This window comes from Malurus melanocephalus, unplaced genomic scaffold (genome assembly GCF_030028575.1).
Source record: "Malurus melanocephalus ecotype Western Australia unplaced genomic scaffold, MMel_1.1 scaffold_1, whole genome shotgun sequence".
Taxonomy (NCBI): Eukaryota; Metazoa; Chordata; class Aves; order Passeriformes; family Maluridae; genus Malurus; species Malurus melanocephalus.
Window position 1 is genome coordinate 4,911,659 of NW_026623233.1, and position 10,350 is coordinate 4,922,008.

A 10,350-nucleotide genomic window follows, 5' to 3' on the forward strand; every position below is an offset into this window, starting at 1 on the left:
AAAAAATTACTATGCTCATGCATATGCATGACAACTGCAGCAGAGCATATATACCTTTCATACAGAAACTCAAAACTATGGAATAACATTAATCTTCAGGAGATTCCAACAATCAGGGACTTGTTCTAACCATTAGAATACAAAGCATTTTCATGCAGAGCAGAAAAGAAGTGTCACAGACAGAAAAGGCAGGAGCTGTCCACACAGCCAAGCTTGCAAGTGTTTGGAGTAGTTGTGTTTGTGAACCACTGAACCTGAAAACATGGAAGACACACATCTATTTTTTTCTAACCCAGAATGGTTTACAAGCCATCAGCTCTTTTGCCATTGTAGCATTTTGTATTTAAATCTTAATGTAAATAGACCCAAGATCTGTGTGCCTGCAYCAAGTATTTGATACACATCTGTACAAACCTCTCAATACTGAGACCCTGAGAAAAAGGAAAGCATGATTTTCTCAACATTCTTAGCTTTCATYCTAGATCCTTATGACAGCTACTACAAGTTTGTGATCTCTACATGCAATTTATATAATGGCATATTTTGCACTATTTTTTGTTATGTCCTGCAGATAGTTACCTTGTAAAACACATATCTTCCCTCTTCAGGACAGGACAGTGCCTTCATTTTAAAACACATGGGAAAATAGAATCTTTGCTTGATCCTTAATGTAATGAATACAACTATCCTGAAAGAGTCAACATTTACTATGGTTATCCTTTTATGTCACAGTTACACTTAGTTTAAATATGAAGAAATTAGTTGTACTATCATGGAACTTCAGAATGGGATTTCCTTCATTATTTAGTTCCATCAGAGCAGATGATAAATTCCTGACTGAAAAACAGAGAGATGGAAAATACATTCATAATGATAATTTCAATCAAGTGGCTGAATGAATTTCCTTCAGAATGGTATACAGGTATATGTGTACCAAGTAGGATGAACCTGAAGTTGCAGCCCGAGCTCGTAGCTGTCATTGAAAGGTATTTTTTTTCTGTCTTTAAAAGGTCACACCTTTCAGGATGTATTCCTGGTGACTGAAGGTGGAGAAATATTCTACACATCTTCAGAAAAGGTCAGCCTAGGAAAATACTGGCTGGTCATTCTTACTTCAGCATCTGAGAAAATACCCTTGCAGTGTATTTCTGAGCATATAAAGGAAGAGGTGACCAGGAAGAATTAATATGCATGTGTTGAGGCTAAATGACACCTAACCAACCTCCATGATGACATGACTTAGGTTAGACTGCATCTAAAATGCAGTATCCATTTCAGACCCCAAGAATGCAAGATGGGGTTGTTTTTTTTTTGTTTTTTTTTTTTTTTTTTTTTTTTTTTTTTTTTTTTTTTYTTAGATCAGCTGGGAACCATAAAGCAGCCTCAGCACAAGTCTCATGAAGAGAGGCTGAGYGAGCTGGACTTGTTCAGCTTGGAGAAGAGATGGTTTGGGAAACACCAAACAGCAGTTCCTCATGTAAATTAACAGTTTAGGTGGATTTGTCTTCTTACTGAGATTTATGGTCAAAGAATGACAGGCAATTAATGCATTAATATAGAGGCTATTTGTCTAGACATATGGGTGAAAAGCACCACCTTAAAGACAATCGAACAGTGGAACATCTCAACCCTCAAAAAGTGATGTGCTGTCCATTGTTTCCATCCAGCATAATTTTCCATCTCTTCTCCCTGAAATTCTGCAATCTTGGAGACTTTCAAGGGCCAGTTGAATAAAGCCCCAAGCAGTTTGATCTGCCCCTAGAGCTGCTCCTGCTTTAGGTGCACCAGGGCTAAGGTCCCTTCCAAACTGAATTTTCCTATGCTATTATATAAAAGAAGAGAGGAAATGTAGTATGTTGTAAGAATTTCTCACAGCATTCGTAGTACAATAAATTGTCAAGGAAAAATAGAGCTTTCTGTTAAACAATTTGTGCTACATGTCCATAGTGAATAATAATAAATCCAGTATGACTTCCTTTTAAGTATTAATTAATTTGGCCTTTGAGCACTCACTGTGGCTTCATAGTACTGAATTTGCACTACTGTCAAGAATATTAACAAAAAATATAATGAGAGAGTGCCTTTACTCTCTTGGACAAGTTYTCAGAATTTTTAGTTCTTACTACTTACAAGATGTGTAAACCTTCTTAGTTCTGAATTAATAGCCTCCAGCTATGAGAGGTGAATGATGAAGGACAATTCATCTCATCCTGATACCTGGATGCAAAAACAAAGGAATTTCTCAGGCTGTAAAAGATGCAGATGGACAGTAAATGTAACAGCTGGAGAGGTGCTACAAAGCATGTCCCTAGGAAAAAAAAAAAAAAAAAATTGCTGCTCCTTGCTGGAGAAGCACTCCTTACTTGAGAATCAGAATGTGGGCTCAGGAAGTATTAGTATTCTGGAACAATCTGCAGGACATCTCTTCACATTGCACTCAAGTTGTATTTTTTTTTCCCCTACTCTTATAGGTGTCCTTTCTTTTATCAATTTTATTGCCTGAATGAAAAATACTGGGAAGAAAAGCCAACAGGATACTCAGCAGCAATTTACAGTCATCTAGGAAAATTCTGTCTTATAATAGCTGAGGATAACTTGCACTTTTGGTGAAGGGAAGTGGTAATTTATTAAGAGTTTAATTTMTTGTGTTTTGTTTTATGCACAATTTCTGTGCAAAAGAGATTTCTTTGAGTGTGATTTGAATCTTATTTCCTTAGGTGTGTATTTTTAACACTTGCAAAAAAAGGGAAATATCTTTCACATTCTTTTAAATATAAAATTAACCTCAACATATTCTTCACTATGAGAGATCTAAATATCCATATTTTTAGAAGTTTTTAATAACTATAAATTGATGTACTACATGCTGCTATAGCATTGCTAATATCCTAATGTCTCCTGTGGAGAGAATCCTGCCTCATTGCTGGATTTATTTTGTTTCCTTGAAGATATGAATCACAAGAGGAGACTTGTCTTCCTGCCAGAAGTTTCCGTGCAAATAGCTTTCTTCTTCTTGCAATTTTTTATCGTTGTCATCTAGCATGGCTGAGGAATTTTGTTTCTACCGGGGAGAAAGACAGTTCATCTTTGCAGCTTCTCTCTGTAAAAACACATTTTAAATAACTTTGAAAGCACACAGTTCCTTGCTTTGGGTTTAATGTCTCTGCCCCTATAGAAGATGCCATAAATCTAATGAGACACAAGAAGAGGTGAAAAACAATGAGGAAGAGTGAGATAACAAAACAGGGGGAAAGAGGGCAGGGTTAAAAGAAAGCATTATCACACTGAAAAGTAAATAAATTGCCACTTGCTGACAAAACCCTAAAATATTGAGTAAAGATGATCAGATAAGATGAAAGGCTAAGGTGAATGATTTAAATCTCACAGGTTTTGAGTCAGTAGGAATTAGATTATGTTACCTCAAGCAGCAAAAGAAAGATATCTCAACATATGCATGCATTGAACCCAAATTAGATGTGGCAAGTGATTTAAAACTTTCGTTGTAATTAAATATTTATAGTAGAATAGAGATTGAAGATCGAGATTGCCTATTAAAAGGAGGCTTAAGAGACTGCTGGTTGGTTTCATAAAAAAATGTGTGTGTTGACAGATAACATTGATTTTCCCAGTATGAACTGATTATAAAACTRTGAGATGCAGGTAATAACAGCAATAATATTACATCTGAATTTATACCCTGAGCTTTGCTGAACATCTGTACCACTGATAGAATTGTGGTACAGAGTTATTATTCCTCCATTGCTTTCAAACCTGTGGCTGACTGAGAATTCTTTCTTGAACTAATTTGCTAATAATTCTCTGTGCATCCCTCATTTGTTACTTGCTTCATAATATATCCATGAAAATTCTTTARGACTCTTTTTTGCAAATAGTAACTCATTTATTGACTATGTTAAAAAAAWTAGCAGCCACATTTTATATTTACTACTGCTCTTTAGAAAATGTCTGATATCCATTTTTAAAATAAACCTCACCGTATTCTCTTAACCTCCCTCTGCCAAGTATTGTATATTTTAGAGAATTCGAATTTAATAAAAGGAAAAAAAAATGCTTTTCCCTGCTATGAGTTGTTGTGCATTGTTTTAGTCAGTGGACCTCTGCTGGGTTTTCACCACAATCATGARAATATTTTAAAAGAAATATTTTTTTTTTTAAAGAAGCCATCTCCTTATAATCCTCTCCATAAAAAAAAATAAATAGTTCATGAACAGGTAAATAGKAGTTTTCTGACCAAGAGAACATGATAATGACTGACATACAGATTTAAATCATCATTCAAGAATGAATTGAGTARCAAAATTTTGTTGTGTTTCTTTCTTTCTTCTTTTCTTTTTTAAGAAATAACAGATTTTGCAATACGTGATTCCACATCATTAATACAATTATCCCACTGTAGGCTACAAGAACTGCAATTGGAATCTTTGGTGTGCTAAGCAATGGAAATCCAAGCTTTGCTCTGCCTTAACATRTGCATGACAAATCATACTTGGGCTCTGGTAAATTAAAGCAATGTGTCACTTAGGCCAGAAAACTCAGTCTCCCASTAGTGGTTAAATCCTCTGCTCCTTCCTCAAGGCTTAAAAACAATTTGTAGACCTAACACTGAAGCTTATTAGAGGAAATAAAATAAAATAAAAATGAGGTAATAAAAACAATGTGTACATTCATCATTTATTCACATAAGAATTAGTATTTATACATTCTTTTGAAAATGTGAACATTTTACCAAGATTAGRCAATTACTTTGCTACCTTGTTTGTGTGCTTTTTGCCTGGCCTTGAGGTAATAATTATATCCATTTGTTATTTCAATTTACTTCTCTACAGTATATGAAAGCATTTTTCACAATCTTTTTCAATTATTCCAAATTGATCCAAGTGTGAAATTTAAGAAAAAAAAAACCAAAAAAAACTCCAAAAAACATTCCTTAGAGTTTTCCACAAGAATAACCTCTGTATTTTAGTTGGACTTCCAGTGAGACTAACCTGCCTGGTTCTACTGATTTTATTTTTGTAAGATTTGAATCCTGAATTGAGTCTGCATTCCTTTACCATATATTGTAACCAGACATACCTTTTTTGGCCATAAATGTGAGGTGCTTMCAGACAGAATTCACAAAATTACTTCTTCACCACTGCTAAATTGGGAATTAAACTTTTGTATAACCAAGAAATAAGTTTCCTGAGTATTTCCCTGTTTAGTCGGAACTAAGGGGACAGTAACAAAAAAGTATGAAAGGGTTACTTTCATATAATTCTTGCCTATTCTGAAACTTCAGGGAAGGAAGATTRCTCTGAAGCACTGCTGAGAGAAGATAGACCTGGACTTCATCTGCCCAGCTTTAACCTACAAGGTGATTCTGACATGGGTTGGGAAAACAAAGAAAACACAGATAATAAGTGAGGCTTCCCAAAAGCAATAGATTATATTTTCTACGCATGCACAGGAAAGAAACAAAGAAGAACAAATGAAACTCTTAACAACTTTAATCTGTATAGAACCTCGGGCATAGGAAGCTGAAAGCTGATAATAACCTATACAACTACAGCTAATACAAATTGAATAATACTAATACTAAGACTAATACCACTACTACTACTACTACTAATAAATTAATAATAATAGAATAATATAATAATAATGGTGTATGCATATATGTGTGTATACATATAAATATATATATATGTATATATGTATATTAGTTTAGAGAGACATAAAAAAGTGCCCCAACAARCCATTGGTGGTTTATGCCAATGATTTAACTAAGAAAGCAGTAAGTACTGAAAGTAACAATCCCTTGGGGAAACATATCCACAGATMCACTGCTTTGTGTAAAGGCCAGGTGTGAAGACAGGATTTGGGCACTTTGACCTGCTGGATTTCTCTGCCCATACAGAATTTTTGGAGCTGATCACATCAGTCTGATGGCTGCTTAGCTGAATAGAGATCCTCTGTTTAAATAACCTTTTTTATTTAAATGCAGGGGGAAAAATATTGACGTGGGTTTAGAAATTATRCTTATTTTTAGACAGTTTGTTATAAATATACAAGATTGTCACTCTGATTATGTATATTGGATCTACTTATTCATTAAAGTAAAAATAGAAATAGAATTTGTCATGCATTTATAATRACAGTCATTGGTCCTTTTAACTTACCTTATGAACAATGATATTTCAATCTATGAACAGCACAACAGCATTCTCTTTTTTTTATTTATTTTTTTTTTTATTATTATTTTTTTAAGGAAGCATGTGTAAAATACAGCAATAGATTTAGATCCTAATCATTCTGATTCTATTCCTCCCCTTTTAGGTATCTGCTCTACATACTCCCCTCAGCTTCCATATAATACAAGGCTTACATGGATAAGCAACTGCCTAATATATCACAGGAAATACCAGCTGAATTTACACGTTGGCCAGTGGGAAAATACCCAGGTGGTTCTCAGAGAGACTTGTCTTTTGAGCATTGTTACAGAACAAGCAATGCCTCCTTCCTGTTCAGGAAAAGCAGAATTTCATTTCAAATGAGCAAAATTTATTTGCTGAGATACTATATTTTTGGTTCAAAACCTTTACTGGTTTATAAAATAAAAATTATACCAAATACAAATTATGCATGCACAATTATATATTATATATATGAACTCCCTTCATGACCTTTCATRCACATCTTAGAAATATTTTTAAGTACTGCCTAGGTGTCACTAAACCCCTGGAAGAAAGAAACTGTAAGCATGTTATCATCTCTTGTGGAGAAAGACACCCTCAGCTGTGCTATGAAAGGGTCACATAGCTTGAAAATCTTAGATTCTTAAGAAAAAAAGTGTGAGTGTGACACTTCACCTTTATCTTTAAAGCACTTGTCTATGAAGAAAACTAGGATTTCCATTCACACTTATGGATAATTTCTCTACATAAAATGTTCTTTAGTACAAAATAATCTGAATTACACAGAACTATCTCAGGAAAAAAAAAAATAACTTAAACCCCTAGAGGGTGGTTTCAGCATTAATTATGGAGAATTWCTTGATGGTTTATGAGATGGTGTAAAGTAAAATAGCCCCATGAGGAAGGTGYGAATGCTTCCTTTAAAGTGTTAGAAGGTCGGAGTGTTTTTTACACACAGGAGTGTCCCAGGTGCATTTCCATTTGGGCACGCTGTCCTAACCTTGCTCTTGAAATGTTATACTGAGGAACTGTGCCTGTACAGAGGACTAGGAGAGCTGGACTCTGCAGGTTTGTGATGCTGAGTAGCAGAATAKATTTAAGGTGTCTGCAGTGAGTCCTCCTGAAGATCAACATCGGGTCTCCTTGAGACTGTTCCTCCCTCTGGTGGTTGTCATTCACCTGGGACAGGAGCTGTGAATTTGATTATCTTCATTGAGAGAAAAAAAAAATGGAACTGAGATCTGAATGAACAGGATATAGTATTAAACAAGAGTAGCAATATTCACAGCTGCCATTGGCTTTTGTCAGAAATTGATCTGCTAGATGGGCTGAAACCAATCAGCTCAACTTTATCAAGGAAGATAAGCTGAATGATTCTGGCAAACACWGTAGGAACAAAGTACTTGTTAGCACTCAGACATTCTTAAAAATTTCTGGTTTAAACTAAAGATGTTTTTATGGGACATCTAAAGAAGTTTTTTGTGGCTTATGGTTCTAAAGATATCAGGCCTTTCCTCAGGGCCCACTTTTTGTACACATGCCTTTTAGCTAATTGATTTAGTTGTCTTTTTCTTCTTGTTCCACAGTATTTTTGATTGATGCATATTGTTAAACATTGTAAATAACAAAAAACATTTTCTTTACACTTAGAATGGCTATTGCTAAATTATGAAAAATACTCTCTTGTTCTGCAACCGTATAACTTGCTTTTTCACATCAATATGTCTTTTATTCTCTAACATCTCACCCKTGTTCTCTCTGAGACAACTTCAATTCCCGTTTCACTAGGATATATCCTTTGGATTAGATTGAATTAGATCAGTAACTGATCATTACTCATGTGCTTCTATTTCTTAAGCTGAAAGGGGAGTTTTGTTATGTTGATTCAATGAAGACATGTATTGCACTCAGTGAGGAAAATACTTTGGGTTACTCTTATGAGAAGTTATATATAGTTGGATGGTTTAAGTTTTTTTATTGATTTTTTTTGTTTGTTTTGTTGGTTTGGTGTTTTTGTGTTTTGGATTTAGTTTTGTTTTGTTTTTGTTCTTTTTGTTCATTTGTTAACACTCTTCCTCATATAGACTCTGTTATCATTAAAAAAAAAAAAAAATTGTTCTAGAAATGTATGTGGAAGAGGTCAAAAATTTGCCAGGAATTTCACATTTCTTGTAGAAAAAAAATAAACTCCCAGTGTAGTTCAAACACAAATAGCAATATAATATGTGAAATATCTAGGACATACTGTGAATATTAGTGCTAAAATCTACTGTTTTGAAGAAARCTCTGCCAGAAATATCCCGCTAGTGATTTTTTTAGGAAGCTAGTGCATTATTCATACACCAGTGGAAACAACTAACAAAAAGTTATTGAAGTTTTCTGAAACAGATGCATCTATGGTCTTTTTTAATTCACTTATAATTAAAACTTGASTAGCCAGCCAGCACAAATGTCAACAACTTTGCAGATATAAGCAAAGAAGAAAAAATGTTGTCTTCCTTCTATGTTTCTGTAGTTTTTATTTGCTTTATGCTGTGAATTTTAAATAAACAGGGCATGAATATAGGGCAGGCTTTCCCATTGCCTTTTCTGAGTCTACAACAAAGTATGATGTGTTGCTTGCAGGGTACACTTTTCTTATTCACAAATGCATTAAAAATMTTTTGCTCTCTGTGTGACCTGTGAAAAAATGATGTTTCTTAAAGAAGATTCTCCACAGGTTTTGACATCATTATTTTTTCCCTGATAAAATGGAGGCAGATCAGAGTGTTGCAGCCAGCCCAYTCACCTCAAAAGCTGCTTTGTATGTTTTTGAGTTTGAGAATGATCTGTTGGTTCAATTAGGAGTTCATCATAGCCCCTATAGCCCATGACAAAATCTTCAATTTGATAAGCTAGGTGGAACAACACAGAAGTCACAGAGACTTCTATAGCTTCGGAACTCTCCAGAAGAGAGTGGAAAAATATATTAGAAATTTCTTTGCCCTCATCTTCTGGGAAAAATGGTCACCATATTGTTATGAAAGCAATCTACAAGGTTTCCATGTAGGAGCTGCCTTTATACATACAGAAGTGGTGCTTATCTGGGTTTTTGAAATGTGGTACAGAATAGGTGTAAGTACTGCCAGAGAGAGATCATGAAGTTCCCGTGAAAAGTAATCACATCTAACTTTTAATGTCTATAGCTGATTTTACTTTTTAGTTTGTCACTGCTTTACAGTCAGTGAAGAAAGAGGCACCTCTGTGGAAACTCATATAGCAGATATTCAAAATTGCTTACATGAATCATACCTTAAAATAGCCATTTTCTCACCATTCCGTCTAGTGAAACCCAGAGCTAAAATTCTCACAGGCAGGTGTATACCCACTAAAGACTTACAGACATAATTCACTTGCCAAAAGTATAAGAATTTAAGGCCATTTAAAAAAAAATTGATTGAACCTGCCCTGCTCCAACTGATCTCCAAACTCCAGCCCCTGCCCTGAGGTGTCCATATTTGGATGGGCAGATATTACAAAGAACATGGGAGAAAACATTTTTTATTTTTTGTTGGGGAACACCTGAAAGCTAGACAGACCCTACAGTGTCCAAAATATCGTGGGAAGCAAAAGTTTCGGCAATTGTGTTATCCCAATGAAATGAGGTGAGCAAAATCTGTGACAGGATTTATTTAAATGAGAAAGTTTGGATGAGGCTGGAATTGTTATAGAAGCACAGTAAAATTTTAGCAAACACATGTTAAAAACACTCTGTCAGAGTTTATCCCCTTTACCCCTTTGTGGAACAAGGTGAGACATTTCTTAAGAGATTTATGGTCCTCTCACTTATGAATTCTTTTAGAATTATAAGAAACCTGTAAATACACTTACACAAGAAATATGATTAAGCACTGCTATTTCATTCTCACCTTTATCTGCTCCCTGCTGTGCAGAATGCTGCAAGTAAATAGATAAAATATATTTTTGAGACAAAAAGATACTTTTGGTGGCCATTTTTACCATTTGTACTTTTCTGACTTGGGAAGGGGGACTTTTATAGTAGCTTCTTATAGTTGTTCTTTTGTTTACGTGAAATATGAATCAGTGGTTGTGGGGAACTTCCTTATTTTTTCAATTTCCTTTTCTTGATTTTCCTTCTTTTCTTTTCTTTTTTTTT